We start from the raw sequence: 15,490 nt of genomic DNA, 5'->3' as shown, positions 1-15,490 counted from the left end.
CAGCCTGCCGTGAAGCGTGTGTTCGTAGGATTCATCCATGGTGCGGAATATGAACCGGTGTCTGATGGTGAGACGGCCGTCTACTCAGATGGAAAATTGTCTACTGGTGAAACCGAGTCGCTGTACCAATTGCAGGACGGCCGGGTTGGGGGATATTCTAATGGCAACAGTATTCTGGACCCCTTTGAACCGCCGAATTGGGTTGCTGTTTTCATGGCCGGAACACAGCCCACCTTGCAGTCTTCATCTACACCAGCAATGACGTCCGGATTAGCAGCCGCGGCAGGAGGCCCGGCGCGCCGACCGGCTCAAATTCTCTCTGATTTGATGGATGCCTGGGCGACCTTGTTAACCACGGCAGTTACCCCGGAGACGCAGGATCAGCATAATGCGGAGGTTACCAAGCTAAAAGACCAGATAACACAGGCTGAGGAGGACCTGGCAGCTGAGGACGCTAGGATGGCTGAAGAGCGGGCCGCTTTGGATGCCCATTCACAGCAGATCCAGGCGCACAATTACTGACTCATGTTGGATCAGAACGTATCAAATGATGTAATGCGAAGGAAGTACCAATCTCGTATGCTGCCAGTCTTCCAAGGACTGAATCTCTTTAATACACCGGGGGCTGGGCCGAGTAATCCGGCAGCCGTAAACCGGACCGAGGCACCTAGGGCAGCACCGGATCAACCACAGATGACATATCCGCCTCGCTGAACGGATAACCCACCGCAATACGTATCAACACCACCGGTCACTTTTCTAGCCCTTTGGATAACATGATTGTTGCAGCATCTCGCCTGGCAGCTATTCCAATGGAGGGCGATTCACTGGCGGCGGTTGAGGCACGGCGGTCCAGGGATCTTCTTCAAACCGCCGTTGTGCAGCAGCAGGCTTATTCTTATAGCCTAGACAGAATTCATTCAACCCCCCGTCCGAGCAAAATTTATAGCAGACACATAGATGAACCAGAGGTATCTAGCAGTGCGCGACACCGTGATGCCCCTCAAGGGCCCAATCCGGCGCGTGGTGGGACGAATGCTCAGGATGTGGTGGACAATGGCAGGTCATGAAGGAAGGCCGCTTTAGCAGCACAGCATGCAGGTCATCGCCAACCCGCCCTGGTTCAACCAGCAGCGTCAGTAGAGCGGGGGACTGGACTTGCCTTCAGTTCCTGGGGAGTGCCGTGTCTCATTCCGGCCCTTCGTAATGTGTGATTGCCTAAGGATTTCAAGGGTCCGCGTAAAGTACCTAATTATACCGCCGATCAGCCTCCTGAGGCGTGGGTTGAAAGTTATGAGATGGCAATGGAGATGCTGGATGTGGATGAAGCGGCATGTGCGAAGTACTTCACCATGATGTTGGAAGGAACAACCCACACTTGGTTAAAGAGCCTGCCCGCCAACTCCATCGGATCATGGGATGAATTGAAGGCCCGGTTTATAGCAAACTTCAAGGATACATGCAAACAACCTATGGCAATTGTGGATCTAGATGCCTGCGTCCAAGGAGAGAATGATTTAACAACCCATTGGGTCTGCCGGGTTTCAGAGGTCTTGCATTCGTCGGACCGCATTACGGCTGACACGACAATCTTAACGCTGGAGCGTAATTGCCGGTTTAAGTCATTGAAGATGAAGCTGGGACGGCTCAAACGCCACTGCAATGACATGGGAACCCTCATGGAAGCCTTTGTTAAATATGCCGATTCTGATAATACCAAGGATCCCGATTCTGATGAGGAGAAACCGGAGAAGGGAAAGAAGAACGTCGGTACGAAGGGACAACAGCACAACCAAGGGAACCATTGGAACAATGGTAAGCGCAAAGCGGATAATTCAGATTTTGTGGCTAACACCAATGTGCAGGGCAATATACAACATCGTAAGGGTAAACCGCCCCAGCGCGGTGGAGGTATGAATCTGGAGCGTCTGTTAAACCAGCCATGCCCAAAGCACGGGACCAAGGAGGTTCTAGCAACACATCTCTGGAAGGACTGTTTCATTATGAAGGAGTTCAAAAATTCTGATATGTTCCGGTATGATTAGGGTCCATCGGGTGGCTCAGGTCCAGGTTTTCATCAAGGCGGCGGTTCAAACTTTGGATTTCAGAATAATCAGGGCAACCAAAACAACCAAGGTGGTAACAACAAACAGAACAATCAGGGGAATCAACAGCAATCAGGTTTTCAGAGTCACCCAAAGCAGTTGAATGGCGGGCAGTATCATGTTTTCACCACTAGCTTGTGTAAGCGCGATCAGAAGGTTCACAACAGGGCAGTTAATGCTATTAAACCGGCGGTACCACGTTACTTACGTTGGTCCGAGCAGCCCATTGTGTGGAGCAGAGAGGATCATCCACCCCGGGTTGACAATCCAGGTCATCTGGCTTTAGTGGTAGCACCTCAGGTGGGAGCTTATAAATTCACTAAGGTGCTTATGGATGGAGGAAGCAATATCAACATCCTGTATTATGAAACCTTTTGCCGCATGGGGTTGACAGATAAGAATCTCAAACCGTCAAACACTGTTTTTCACGGTGTAGTACTAGGTAAATCGGCATACCCTGTTGGCAAAATAGCTTTGGAAGTTGTGTTTGGTGATGAGCATGATTCCAGGTCAACATTGACCTTTGAAGTGGTGAAAATCCAGAGCCCATATCACGCCCTACTTGGACGTCCAGCTTACGTAAAATTCATGGAAAGGCCCTGTTATGTTTATTTACATCTCAAGATGCCAGGTCATAAGGGGACCATCACAGTGCACGGGAATCGTAAGATCGCTTTGGATTGTGAAGAGGGTGATGCGGCTTATGCTGAGTCGGTTTGTGCAACAGAAGAGTTGAAGTTCTACAAGGACAATGTTGATCCAGCAGATATGACTCCTCTAAAGAAGCCCTCCACAGAGCATGACCCGACCCTGAAGTTTAAACCGGCTGATGAGACAAAACTTGTTGATTTCGTTCCTGGCAATTCATCTAAACAGTTTAGCATCAACACAAATCTGGATCCGAAATAGGAAAGCATGCTCATCGAGTTCATCCGTGAGAATCGGGACATTTTTGCATGGAAGCCTTCTGACATGCCAGGTGTACCAAGGGAACTCGCTGAAAACACTCTCAATATTGATCCCAAGTTTAAACCGGTCAAGCAGTTTCTTCGTTGCTTCAACGAGGAACGACGCAAGGACATTGGAGAGGAGGTAGCCCGACTGTTGGCTGCTGGGTTTGTCATTGAAGTTTTTCATCCGGAGTGGCTGGTGATACGTCTCCAACGTATATATAATTTTTGATTGCTCCATGCTACTTTATCTAATGTTTTGGACTATATTGGGCTTTATTTTCCACTTTTATATTACTTTTGGGACTAACCTATTAATCTGAGGCCCCGCCCATAATTGTTGTTTTTTGCCTTTTTCAGTATTTTGAAGAAACAAAATATCAAACGGAGTCCAAACGGAATGAAACCTTCGGGATCGTGATTTTCCAACCGAACGTGATCCAGGAGACTTGGACCCTACTCCAAGCAGTACCCGACGAGGTCACGAGGGTGGAGGGCGCCCCCCTACCTCGTGGGCCCCTCGGAGCTCCAACGACGTACTCCTTCCTCCTATATATACCTATGTATCCCCTAACAATCAGAACAGGAGCCAAAAACCTAATTCCACGACCGCAACTTTCTATATCCACGAGATCCCATCTTGGGGCTTGTTCCGGAGCTCCGCTGGAGGGGGCATCCACCACGGAGGGCTTCTACATCATCACCATAGCCCCTCCGATGAAGTGTGAGTAGTTTACTTCAGACCTTTGGGTCCATAGCTAGTAGCTAGATGGCTTCTTCTCTCTTTTTGGATCTCAATACAATGTTCTCCCCCTCTCTTGTGGAGAACTATTCGATGTAATCTTCTTTTTGCGATGTGTTTGTTGAGACCGATGAATTGTGGGTTTATGATTCAGATTATCTATGGAAAATATTTGATTCTTCTCTGAATTCTTTTATGTATGATTGAGTTATCTTTGCAAGTCTCTTTGAATTATCCTTTTTGGTTTGGCCAACTAGATTGGTAGTTCTTGCAATGGGAGAAGTGCTTAGCTTTGGGTTCAATCTTGCGGTGTCCTTACCCAGTGACAGAAGGGGCAGCAAGGCACGTATTGTATTGTTGCCATCGAGGATAACAAGATGGGGTTTTTATCATATTGCATGAATTTATCCATATACATCATGTCATCTTGCTGACGACGTTACTATGTTTTTACTTAATACTCTGGATGCATGCTGGATAGCGGTCGATGAGTGGAGTAATAGTAGTAGATGCATAATCGTTTCAATCTACTTGTTTTGGACGTGATGCCTATATACATGATCATTGCCTAGATATGTTCCTAACTATGCTCAATTCTGTCAATTGCTCAACAGTAATTTGTTCACCCACCGTAGAATACTTATGCTCTCGAGAGAAGCCACTAGTGAAACCTATGGCCCCCGGGTCTATTCTCATCATATCAATCTATATCAGTTTATTTACTTGCTTTGTTTTTTACTTTGCCTTTACTTTTTTACTTTGCATCTATCTATCAAAAATACCAAAAATATTATCTCTATTAGATCTCACTCTCGTAAGTGACCGTGAAGGGATTGACAACCCCTAAGCGTTGGTTGCGAGTTGCTATCGTTTTGTGTAGGTACGAGGGACTTGTGCGTGGTCTCCTACTGGATTGATACCTTGGTTCTCAAAAACTGAGGGAAATACTTACGCTACTTTACTACATCATCCTCTCCTCTTCGGGGAAATCCAACGCAGTGCTCAGGAGGTAGCAAGAAGAATTTCTGGCGCCGTTGCCGGGGAGGCTCACGCAAGCAAGTCAACCATACCAAGTACCCATCGCAATCCTTATCTCTCACATTACATTATTTTCCATTTGCCTCTCGTTTTCCTCTCCCCCACTTCACCCTTCCCGTTTTATTTGCCCTCTCTTTCCCAATCTCCTCCTCTCTTTTCCGTTTGCCTTTTCCCGTTGCCTTTTTGTTTGCTCGTGTGTTAGTATGCTTGCTTGTCGTTATGTCCAATCCCTTATCCACTCCTATGTCTCCCGAGTTTGAAGTTCTTCACTTCAAGCAAAGGCAAGGAGAAAATTTAAAAGATGCTTGGTATAGGATAATGGAATCCTATCATAAGTGCACCCTAGAGGTGAACTATACAATTCTTCTTCGTAATTTTTATGTTAGGTTAAATATGACGCATAGACAACTCTTGGATTGCATGGCCAAGGGAAATTTCATTGAGATTGATCCCAGTATTGTGCATGAAATTATAGAGGGAATAGTGGGAACACTACCCCAAAAGGGAGGATCTCATCCTACCCAGGAAGAAAGCCAAGTGTCTGAGAAAATTTGCGAGGTAACAAATTTTTTACAAAAATCTCTTGAGCCTCTTAAAGGTGTTAGCGGAAATCTTCACCGTATGAATATGTTGATTACTCTTTGTAATAAGCAGTTGGATTCTTTAGATCTAAAAATTTCCGAGTATGAAGGGAAGTGGGAAGAACCCCCCGGATTCGAGCATGACTTTATTAAAAAACTAAAAATCAAAGATGGCAATACCTAGATCTATCGTCGCTTTTATGCCTAGCTAGGGGCGTTAAATGATAGCGCTTGTTGGGACGCAACCCAATTTTATTTTGTGTTTTTTGTTTTTGCTTCTGTTTAGGAATAAATAATCCATCTAGCCTCTGTTTAGACGTGGTTTTTTCTTTTAATTAGTGTTTGTGCCAAGTAGGACCTATAGGATAACCTACGATGATAGTTGATTTGATTCTGCTGAAAAAACAGAAACTTTGCACGCACAAATATAATTTTGTTAAATCACAGGAACGTGATTTTGCGTTGATTCTTTTTTCTTATGATCAGTGAACAAATTTTCCAGGACTTCCTATTTTGCTAGAATTTTTAGAGTTCCAGAAGTTTGCGTTAGTTACAGATTGCTACAGACTGTTCTGTTTTTGACAGATTCTGTTTTTCGTGTGTTGTTTGCTTATTTTGATGAATCTATGGCTAGTAAAATAGTTTATAAACCATAGAGAAGTTGGAATACAGTAGGTTTAACACCAATATAAATAAATAATGAGTTCATTACAGTACCTTGAAGTAGTCTTTTGTTTTTTTTCTCTAACGGAGCTCACGAGATTTCTGTTGAGTTTTGTGTTGTGAAGTTTTCAAGTTTTGGGTGAATTCTTTTGATGGATTATGGAACAAGGAGTGGCAAGAGCCTAAGCTTGGGTATGCCCATGGCACCCCCAAGATAATCCAAGGACACCAAAGAGTCAAAGCTTGGGATGCCCCAGAAGGCATCCCCTCTTTCGTCCACTTCCATCGGTAATTTACTTGGAGCTATATTTTTATTCACCAACATGATATGTGTTTTGCTTGGAGTGTCTTTTATTATTTGTGTCTTTGCTTGTTAATCTACTACAATCATCCTTGCTATACACATCTTTTGAGAGAGCCATACATGAATTGTAATTTGTTAGAATACTCTATGTGCTTCACTTATATCTTTTGAGCTTGATCGTTTTGCTCGTAGTGCTTCACTTATATCTTTTGAGCGTGATAATTTTTGCTCTAGTGCTTCACTTAGATCTTTTAGACCACGGTGGTGGATTTGTTTTAAAGAAACTATTGATCTCTCATGCTTCACTTAGATTATTTTGAGAGTCTTTAATAGCATGGTAATTTGCTTAATGTTAATATACTTGGTGTTCAAGATATGTGAAACTTTCTTTTGAGTGAATTGAATACTAAGATATGTTTGATGCTTGATAATTGTATTGAGATATGGAGGTGATAATATCAAAGTCATGCTAGTTGGGTGATTATGAATTTGAGAAATACTTGTGTTGAAGTTTGCAAGTCCCGTAGCATGCACGTATGGTTAAAGTTGTGTAACAAATTTGAAACATGAAGTGTACCTGGCTTGTGCATCCTTATGAGTGGCGGTCGGGGACGAGCGATGGTCTTTTCCTACCAATCTATCCCCCTAGGAGCATGCGCACAGTACTTGAATTTTTGATGACTTCTAAATTTTTGCAATAAGTATATGAGTTATTTTGACTAATGTTGAGTCCATGGATTATACGCACTCTCACCTTTCCGCCATTGCTAGCCTCTTCGGTACCATGCATTGCCCTTTCTCACCTTGAGAGTTAGTGCAAACTTCGCCGATGCATCCAAACCCCGTGATACGAACGCTCTATCACACATAAACCTCCTTATATCTTCCTCAAAACAGCCACCATACCTACCTATTATGGCATTTCCATAGCCATTCCGAGATATATTGCCATGCAACTTCCATCATCATCATCATGACATACATTACTTTTGTCATATTGCCATTGCATGATCATGTAGTTAACATCGTATTTGTGGCAAAGCCACCATGCATTATTTTTCATACATGCCACTCTTGATTCATTGCACCATCCCGGTACACCGCCAGAGGCATTCATATAGAGTCATATCTTGTTCTAAGTTTCGAGTTGTAATCCTTGTGTTGTAATCAATAGAAGTGTGATGATCATCATTATTAGAGAATTGCCCAAATAAAAAAATTATAAACAAAAAAGGGAGAAAGGCCGAAAAAAGAAAGGCCCAAAAAAAAGGGCGATGCTACTATCTCTTTTTCCACACTTGTCGTGGATTTGTCACGGCAGATGTCCTCATGAAAGGACTTAGTCATGGAGCCATCGCTACGGGTTAGCTTGAAGGGGTTAAAGCGGACACAAAGACACAAGGGTTTATACTAGTTCGGCCCCTTCGATGAAGGTAAAAGCCTACGTCTAGTTGTGATGGAATTGATGTGGTTTCGGTGGCTAGGGAGCAAACAAGCTTCGCCTAGGCTCGAGTTGTTGTTGTCTGTCCTTGAACCGCCGCCGGGTCGTCCCCTTATATACACGGGTGACGCCCGTCGGTCCACAGAGTCCCACACCGGTTCATACTCGTATCCCGGTTGGTCTCTCTCTATTCCTAACTTACAATACAAGTTTACATACCAAGCCGGTTTATGGCTATAGGTTCTGAACCGACTACAGGCCTTGGGCCTTTATCTGCTTAATCACCTTTACACTACTAATGAAGTTAACCCGGCCCAGGTAGGCCGGTTTATGCCCAGTGGTAATATCCCCAACATTAGGCCCCAGATTGATTTGAACTGGTTCATGTCAATCCTTCACAAAAATCTTTGTCTTCAACATCTTCTGGTAATTGGTAAACTGCCATATCGTCATCATCTCTGGTTGCTGTAAACCGGCATGACGTCATCATGAAGTTAACATTTATAACGCCTTCTTTTATTAATAGACCTGCAATATCCAAGGCAGCAACTCCATGTCCGAATCTTGTGGCTCCTGGATTCGCGCGCCTGACACACGTCCTTTGCCTTATAAATAGGACCGAAGGGTCATTTCCTTTTCTCCCCTTCGTCTCTTTCTCTTCGTCTTCCTCGCGTCGCCAGCCTCGGAGCTCCGCCGTCACCTTTAACCTCTGCCTCGTCTTGGGCCGCTGCATCAACCTGAACGTTCCAGAGCACTGCGGTATCTTTCTGCATCTTCCTCGATTCCGGTAAGCCTTCTGCCCTTCTTAACATAGATCTATTCTAGGGTTTCATGTTCTTGCTGTGCACCTCACTTGTTCATGCTCGTACCTAGATTCCTGGATAGATCTGTGAAACCCTGCTCTGATTAGCAGTAGCCTTTTAGCATCCACCTGTAGTTTCACGCTCAAGTCCATAGATCTCATCTACATACCTGCCCACCCGGGCGGAACCCACCCCGTCCGGCGCCAGCACAGCAAGAGAAGAGCTGCCAAGAGATCCCTCGTCCCCAAGAAGCCGCCCGTGTGCTCCCCGCACCGGCCCGGCACGGGCGCGCTCCCGCTCCAGCGCATCAAGACCCTGCGCTGCACTTGGAGGCAGCGCACAAGGACTTCCAAGATCAAGCTCTCCATCACCCAAGGCTTCCCGCGGCCACCGCAGGCTGCCGCGCCTTCACCGCCGAGCTGCACAGCATGGCCTGGCCGGGCAAGTTCAATCCAGACCTGCCCCCACGCTACGATGGCACGGCTGACCCTACGGAGTTCCTCCAGATCTATGAGCTGGGCATCAAAGCCGCCAATGGGGATGAGAAGGTCATGGCAAACTGGTTCCCCATGGCGCTCAAGGACGGCGCCCGCACCTGACTCCTGAACCTGGCTCCTGGCACGATATGCTCCTGGGATGAGATGTGCACCCGATTCATCGCCAACTTCCAAGGCACCCGCGACCGCCCCCCGGCCATGAGCGACTTGCGCCGCATCAAGCAGCAGCCGGGAGAGACCCTGCAGAAGTTCATCCAGCACTTCAACAACGCTTGCCTTAAGATCCCCAAGGTGTTCGAGGAGGCCATCATCTCGGCCTTCTCTGACGGCATGCGTGACATCAAGATGAAGGAGGAGCTCGTGATTCATGAGGACCTGTGCACCTCCCTGGAGCTGTTCAATCTGGCGACCAAGTGCGCTAGGGCTAAGGAAGGGCGCCTTTCCCTCCTTGAGCTGCCAGCTGCCGACCCAGAAGAGAAGAAGCCCAAGGCCAAGGACGTGAAGTGCAAGGGGGCTGCCGTGCTTGCAGCAGAGCCAGATACCAAGCGAGGCAGGGATCAGCCTGAGTCATCCAAGGGCAGCCGGTACTGCGTGTACCATGACCTCCACACCCACAACACTAACGAATGCCAAGAGCTCAGGGCCGTGCGAGACGTGCGTGCCGGCCGACGCCCCGAGCGCAGCGACCGGGGCTATGGCCGATGAGGAGGAAAAGGTGGAGGGCGATGGGAAGACCGTGGCCCTTGCCAATGGTGGGGCGACCGACCTCGCGAGCACCGCTGGCAGGACCAGCCTCGTGAGGGAGGTTGGAGGGACCCACCTCGCGAGGGAGGTTGGAGGGATCAGCCTCGCGAGGACCGCCCACAAGGCAACGCAGGCCTCCCTCCTCTGCCACCACAACCGAGGAGGAATGAAGACCATCATCAGGACGAGGGGGCTGGAGGCTTCCAGGAGCCGCACGCCATCGCTTGCATCTTGGACGGCGCTCAAGCCCTGGCCTCTCAGCGCATCTTCAATCAGTTTGCCCGCGAAGTGAAAGCAGTCCTCCCCAAGCTTGAGGCCACGTGCCCTCTCAGGTGGTCAGCGTGCACTATCACGTTCAGCTCAGCGGATCAGCTCAAGTGCGCGGCCACAGCCAGAGTCCTCCCAATGCTTTGTTCCCCAATCATCAGCAATGTGCAAGTCACCAGGACCCTCATCGATGGCGGAGCAGGGCTCAATGTCCTGTCCGTCGAGACGTTCAACAACCTCCAAGTGCCCTACAATCAGCTGCAGCCGACCAAGCCTTTCTCAGGAGTCACTGATGGTTCCACAGTTCCGATAGGGCAGGTCCGCCTTCCTGTTACCTTCGAGAAGCGCGACAACTACCGCACCGAGCTCATTGACTTCGACATCGCTCACATCCGCCTGCCGTACAATGCCATCCTCGGGTACCCCGCCCTGGCCAAGTTCATGGCCGTGACCCATCACGGCTACAATGTTCTCAAGATGCCAGGAAGCGGTGGAGTCATCACCGTGCCTTGCAAAGAGAGAGACGATGTGTGTTCTCTAGAACGTGCTTCCCAAGCCGCATCAATTGAAGACCCAGATCACAGAAGCGGGAGGCTTCCCGAGGCTGCTCCTAAGAAGAAGAAGACATTGCCTGGCCCGACCCCTCGGGAGGCAGGCCCCTCAGGGTCTGTGCCTGTTCAGGGGGCGCCTCCTTCTATCGCATAGGAAGGCGCGCCTAGCGCCCTCCTCGAGCAAGGCTCGGGGGCAATCTCCTGGAGGGCCATCGACTTTGCTAGGATCACGAGGGAGGCGCTCGGGCACCACTTGGAGGCGTGCTTCAAAGCACATTTCCCTCAAGAAGGAGCAAGACAAGGAGGGCCAAACCCTCAGGAGTTTATCAGCGAGATTGTTCAAGAGCTGCAGGAGTCAAGAGTCATGAGTGGCAGCCGCCGCTTACCCGCCGTAGCTCCCCATCCAGGCGAGGATGGCGGGCTGCGCGTCTGCATCGACATACCAGGGCTGAACTGAGCTGCCTCTCAGGAGCGCCTCTGGCCCTCATGCGTGGGACGCTGCGAAGGTCCACCCCACAACTATGTTCGCATGCCTTACGGCCTGCCGAACGCAGCTGCCGTGCGTCAGCGCCTCATGAGGAGCATCTTGGAGGCTCAAGCGGCCAGGCATTCCGCAGTCCCGGTGGAGGTGGAGATGGTCCGCGAGGAGCCGCCAGTGCCTCCGGAGATTTTGGACTCTGCAAAGTTTGGATGATCTGACCACAGCCAACGGATTTCCGTAGTCACGAAGGACTAGTTCCGTTTATGGTATTTCAGTAGAAACACATTTAACTAGTACACACCCATTTCACCTCATGATGCCAGGAATCACCCTGGACAACGTCCAAGAAAAACTTTGAGATGGGGAGGCCGCAACCTCGAATAGCATGGGATCAAATTTCTATACGCGCGCTCTAAGGGGTGCCCCCCTCTCGGTCCCAACCGGAAACACCCATGCCCCCTGACCGGATGACGGGCTTTAATCCAGGGCCATGGAACCCTCACCCCGGCCTCTCTATTTGGTGTGTACTAGGAAAACGATTTCCAACTTACTATGCCATATTCCTTTCAGAAAACATGTGACAGTAGGAAGGAATGAATGGAAATGTGATTTGTTTCACGATGACACGGAAGTCAAATAATCTGGCATAAGACTGCATGTCACAACACTGCCATCTTACCCATCCTCATGCCAACACATGGCTATGCAAATATGTATCCAACAACATAATGCTTTCTGAAACTTACTTTCCGGTTATGTGCATGAAACATAACATTTAAAGTGATGTTCCTAAACATGCCATGACCATACTACAATGCAAACATGCAACAACACTCATCATATCAAGAGTTCAAACATGCTTGCCTGGTTCGGAGAAGTCGGAGTCTAATTGTGTGAAGTTTACAGCTCCGTCACCTCCTCCGGTATCTACGGTATAAGAAAAATACATACGCAACATAAATATCGTGAGTGTACAGAAAAGTGTTCCAAATTTTTTTCAAATAAATACGATAAAAAACTAGACAAAAATTTGAAGAGGACAGAAAAAGAATTAATCAAAAATACTTTCCTGATTAAAAGTTATAAGAGTTTTGGTCCAAGGACCCATCTATAATGAAATAGAAAACTTCCAGGGGGCTTTGCAGAAAAATCCAGAAAAACGGTTCAGAGTGGAAGCGTATTTGCCAGAGTACGCTTTCAGTAAATGATTCAAAAAAAACAAAGGAGAGGCTGACGGGCGGGTCCCACCCGTCAGGTTTGAAATTTCAAACGAGGGAGTCGGGGCTCGTCGGTGCCCGAGCGCCGCGGTGGTCGGCGGCGGCGATCCACGGCGAGGCAGGGAGATCGGAGAGTACCTCCGTGTTCAGGGTGCCATTTCGTGTCTGTGGGAGGTGGTGGTGGTCGCCGGCGAGTACCACGTCGGCGGCGACGCTTGCTCCGGCGGACGGCGATTCGGGTGGTCGTGGATCTCGCCGGAGAGAGCCGCGGGATCAAAATTGAGGTGGGGGTTATCTTACTAGAGGTGGTACGAGGCTACGGGCGAAAGTCGGGCAACGGAGGAGTTCTCACCGGAGAGAACGATGCCGGAGCCCGAGGCGGATGGAGGTGGCCGGAGTCGAGGAGGAAAGGCCCCTCGAGGCTCGTTCAGTGGCTGGGCGGGGTCTGGTGAGGTGGTGGAGTCGTGCGGGGGCGAGAGCAAGCTCGGGGTACTATATATAGCCGCCCCGAGGCGGTTGCCGAGAACGGGGTTCTCCGGCGAGGTAATTACGGCGGTGCTATGGTTGCACGGGAGGTTCCAGAGGTTGAGCGTCGTCGCGGGTGTCCCCTGGTTCCGTTTAGGTGCTAACCGCGTCGGGATTTGGTTGCTTAGGGGGAGCTCGACGGAACGGGGCGGCGCGGGCCCGTCGGCGGCAGGGAGCACGCTCTGTGCGTGCCGCGCCACGGCGACGGTGCTGCATGCGTGTGCTGGCGAGGAAATGGCCACGCGGAGCCACCAGGGGGTTTGGGCGGCGCCGAACGGCGTTATGCCGCCGTTCTGCTCCCTGTCGGCCGCTACGGTGATACGGCCGCCGCAAAGCACGTCGGCGCAGGCGGGCCAGGGCGCCAACGACGCTAGGAAGGCGCCAAGCGCGCGTGTGAGGCTCCGGACAAGCAAGCTAGGCCGTGAGCAACGTACCAAGTGTACTGTGAGCATGTGACTGAATTTCTGACGAAAATCGACACTGAAGCTCTGAACTTATCTGAAGATGGACAGGAACAGTGCATGCAAGGTGTTCGACAGAATCATCTAGGCATGTAGGGATTTTTCCCTGAGCTGGTTTTTGGTGGAGGGGCCTCTCATTGCATCTAGAGGCTGCATGAATATTTGTGGAATTTTTGGAGAAGTGTAGATATGAATTTCACCAAATTTGGCAAATCTGGTCCAGACTTGCAGTGAGTGAAATTTGAAATATTCGAACAGGAGAAGAGTGGATCAAGATGGTTCAGGGTTGTGGGTACAAAGGACTATCCAGGAGTGTTGAGTTGAGGTAAAAAATTAAAAGCATTAGGGTACTTGCTTTGCAATCCACCTAGGCTCAAAAGAAAAAACAGAATTATTTTGGGAGGAGAAATAATTGTAATGAAATCCAAAAATTGATTTTATTAGTTTGGACAGAATGTTTGGGTTGTACCAAAGTGGGAGGAGAGGTTTTGGGAAAATTTCACCATAGGAGGCATGGTAAAATTTAGAAGGGATCAAAACCAAATAAAAGCCCAAAAATTAAAAAGGGTTTTCTTTTTTTAAAGAAACTAAATCTAAGGAAAGGATTTTTGAGAGGGCAAACTTAGAAGATGGTTTTTAGGAAGGGTTTAAATGACCTACTTTCAAACCAAGCAAGGCTCTTTCTGAAAAAAAATCACAAAATTTTTGGAGTGTCACAGCACCTACCCCCTTAGGAAAAATCTCGTCCCCGAGATTTCAGCTGTTCCTTAAACAGGTGTGGGTGCTCTGTCCGAAGAAATTCGTCGCTCTCCCAAGTTACTTCATCCTCGGTGTGATTACTCCATTGAACTCTGAAAAACTTAATGGTTTTCTGTCGGGTCCTCCTCTCAGACTCTTCTAATATTTTTATTGGGTGCTCCCGGTAAGTGAGGTCCGGTTGCACGTCAATATACTCATGTGAAACTTGCTTCTCTGGGTTGCTCATGTATTTTCTCAACTGCGAGATGTGAAACACGTTATGGATACCGGATAAGTCTCCGGGTAGGTCTAGCTGGTAGGCTACCTTGCCTCGTCGGGCCACTATATGAAATGGTCCGATGAATCTTGGTGCTAGTTTCCCCTTAATCCTGAATCGTTGCAGACCCTTCGTAGGAGAAACTCTCAGGTATACCAATTCTCCGGGTTCAAAACTGATTTCCCGATGCTTTCGGTCGTAATAACTCTTTTGCCGACTTTGAGATGTTTTGAGTCGCTCTCTAATTGTCTTAACTTTCTCCTCGGCCTCCTTGAGCATATCTGGGCCAAAAATATGGCTGTCTCCGGTCTCTGACCAATTAGCGGGGTACGACATCTTCTCCCATATAGAGCTTCAAAGGGTGCCTTTTGCAAGCTGGCTTGATAGCTGTTGTTGTATGCGAACTCTGCATATGGCAAACTTTCTTCCCACCTGTTCCCGTAGGTGAGGACACAGGCTCTTAGCATGTCTTCTAGGATTTGGTTTACGCGTTCCGTCTGCCCATCAGTCTGGGGATGGTATGCGGTACTGAAGGCTAGTTGGGTTCCCAGTGCCTGTTGTAGGTGATCCCAGAATGTAGAGACGAACTGTGTGCCTCTATCGGAGATGATAGTCTTAGGGACTCCATGCAGGCAGACGATACGGGCAAGATAAAGTCGGGCTAGTCTCTGAGTGGTGTAAGTTGTTTTTACCGAAATAAAATGTGCCACCTTGGTTAATCTGTCGGTTATGACCCATATGGCATCATTTCTGTGTCGTGACCGTGGTAGTCCAACGATAAAGTCCATTCCAATCTCGTCCCATTTCCACTCGGGTATCTTATTTGGCTGTAACAGTCTGGCTGGTTTCTGGTGCTCGGCCTTGATACGTTGACAAGAGTCACAACATGCAATGAACGTGGCTATATCTCTCTTCATACCGTGCCACCAAAAATTTTCCTGAAGGTCTTTGTACATTTTTGTTCCCCCAGGATGGATTGAATACAGAGCTGTGTGACTTTCAGTCAATATCTTCTGTTTGAGGTCCTTGACATTTGGTACGCATAGCCTCTCTCCGTACCACAATATTCCTTGCTCATCTACGTTGAATTCTGAGGCTCTTCCCA

This window comes from Triticum dicoccoides, chromosome 6B (genome assembly GCF_002162155.2).
Source record: "Triticum dicoccoides isolate Atlit2015 ecotype Zavitan chromosome 6B, WEW_v2.0, whole genome shotgun sequence".
NCBI classification, from domain to species: domain Eukaryota; kingdom Viridiplantae; phylum Streptophyta; class Magnoliopsida; order Poales; family Poaceae; genus Triticum; species Triticum dicoccoides.
This window is presented reverse-complemented; position numbering follows the sequence as displayed.